Genomic DNA, 2,500 nt, shown 5'->3' with positions numbered 1-2,500 from the left:
TTATCATTATCATTATTATCATTATCATTATCATTGTCTTTATTATCATTATCGTTATTGTTATCATCATTACTATAATTATTATCATTGTTATTATTACTATTATTCTTATCATTATCTTATCACCATTATCATCATTACTACTACTACTATTACTATTACTACTACTACTATTACTATTACTATTACTACTACTACTACTACTACAACTACAACAACTATCATCATCATCATTATCACCCTAATCATCACCATTATTACCAACACCACCACCATCACCACCACCATCACCCCCCCCCCCAACCAAAACAACACCACAACTCACATATCAGTCTTATAATAATAAGGATAAGGATCCGTCGTATAAGGGATCGAGGCAAGGGTCGTGATGGCAGGGGCGGACTCGAGTGTCGCGTAGGTGGCGCCCTCGCTGCTCAGGTGGGCGTGGGCGTTGTGGTGCGTCTCGACGGTGTGGGCGTGGATGTGCTCTACAGGGTGGGTTGATTCGTAGACTACCACGCTCTGCGGAAAGGTGGGCGGCTTGTTGTTGTTTTTGTTGTTGTTATGATTGTTGTTATTTGATAGCATTGTTTTTTTATTGTTAGGGTTTTTTGTGATTATTATTGTTATTATCATTATTATTATTGTTGTTATCATTATTATTATTGTTATTATTATTATTATTATCATTCAATTTGTTCTCTTCTTTATCATTATTGCTTTTATTATTATTGTAATCATTATTATTATTATTATCATCATTATCACTATTACAATGATCATTATTGTAATAATCGTGATTATCAATAGCATCATTATTGTTATCATTATCATTATTATTATCTACATCATCATTATGATCATAGTTGTTGTCATTACTATCATTTTGTCATCATTATATCATCACCACCATCATTATCAATATTACTATCATTATCATCATTCCCATACTATTGCTGCTATCATTACTATAATAATTTAAGTAATCCTCATTTATATTCACCATAAAGATCATCTCACTATATCACACTCACGTAATTCGTTTGTTCCAGGTCGTGTACCGTCGCTGGGATGTGTGTGGTCGTAGTGGCGGGGGGAGGGGATCCCAGCTCACCCTTTACCTAGATGGAGTAGGGAGGGAGAGGGAGGGAGAGAGAGGGGGGGTGGGAGGGAGGGAGGGAGGGGGGGGAGAATTGGGATAGGGGGAGAGAGGGGGGAAGAATTGGGATGGAGAGAGAGAGGGAGAGAGGGGCGGGGGGGGGGGGAGGGAGAGAGAAACGAGAGAGAGAGGAGGAAAAAGGGAGATAAGAAGGGGGGGGGGGGGGGAATTGGGAGGGAGGAGGAAGAGAGGATAGAGAGAAGTGAGGAGAAACGGGAGAGAGAGCGGGGGGGAGAAGAATTTGATGGATGGGTAGAGGGGATAGTGGGGAGGGGAGAGAGGAAGGGAAGTAGAGGAAATAAAGGGATAACGAATTAAAGGAGATTGTGGTAAGGAGGGGAAGTGCTAGGAAGGAATGAGGGATGGAGGCAGAGGGAGGGAAGAGACAGAGAGGAAGAGAGGGGAAAGAAGGTGGAATAGAGATAGAGATAGAGATAGGAAGACGAAAAGTAAATTATTAAAGTTGTCCTTAATGCGCTTCTCTTAATTTTCTATCATTTTCTATTTTTTTTTTTATTTTTTTTTTTTTTTTTTTTTTTTTTTTTTTTTTTTTTTTTTTTTTTTTTTTTTTTTTTTTTTTTTTTTTTTTCTTTCCCTCCTAAAGATATAACATATTTTCGCTTTCACTTCCAACCCAAACGAAAGAAAAAAAATTCGTCATAGTAATAAAAAAAAATCATAAAAAAATAATAATAAAAAAAATAAAAGAAGAAAATACATTTGAAGAAAAAAAAAGACAAGATACCTTAAAAAAAAAAAAAAAGATAAACAAAATAAAGATAGTATAAAAAAAAAAAAAAAAACAAAAAAAAAAAAAAAATAAAACTTTTCCTCACCTGCGCACTTCCTCCGCCTTGGTACCACATAATCGCGTGGGCGGCCCGATGTGTGCGTGCGCGGCTGTGTAGTGCGTGTTCAGATCCTCCCTCGTCCCCTCTGCTTCAGCGGCTTGCGGGCGAGAGGTTTAACATCAAATCCCGAATGATGACCATTCGTGCCACGCCCTCTGTCGCTGACGACGGGCGTGCCACAACCTGAGGGCGGCCCGCTGTTGGGTTGACTGGGAGCCATCATCGTTAGGTTCAGGCCGCTGTGGGTGGAGGACAGGGTGGGTTGGTGGGCGGGGGGATGATGGTGTGGGCGGGGGTGGTGGTGTGGGTTAGTGGGCGGGATGGATGGGTGTATTGTGGGTTAGTGGGCGGGATGGATGGGTGTATTGTGGGTTAGTGGGCGGGATGGATGGGTGTATTGTGGGTGGGGTAATTGGTGGGTTTCTGAGATGATGGGTTAGTGGGTGGGTTAGTGGGCGGGGTGAGCAACTGGGTGAAGGTGGGGTGGGTT

At 41.0% G+C, this 2,500-nt stretch overlaps 1 pseudogene across 1 annotated transcript in view; it reads right to left on the bottom strand.

The window, feature by feature from the left end:
• LOC122248042 (uncharacterized) overlaps positions 1-2,500 on the bottom strand; it is a 203,449-nt pseudogene that overhangs the window by 56,638 nt on the left and 144,311 nt on the right. The window contains exons 5-6 of the transcript XR_015190721.1: positions 1,035-1,121; positions 326-522 (exon numbers count right to left, since the gene is read on the bottom strand). The product of XR_015190721.1 is annotated as an uncharacterized LOC122248042 (transcript). The remainder of the gene's footprint in view (positions 1-325; positions 523-1,034; positions 1,122-2,500) is intronic.

This window comes from Penaeus japonicus, unplaced genomic scaffold (assembly GCF_977035675.1).
Source record: "Penaeus japonicus unplaced genomic scaffold, GWHDUDI00000001_assembly GWHDUDI00000039, whole genome shotgun sequence".
NCBI classification, from domain to species: Eukaryota; Metazoa; Arthropoda; class Malacostraca; order Decapoda; family Penaeidae; genus Penaeus; species Penaeus japonicus.
Note: the sequence above shows the minus strand (reverse complement) of the source record. Positions and strands in the feature narration are given on the sequence as shown.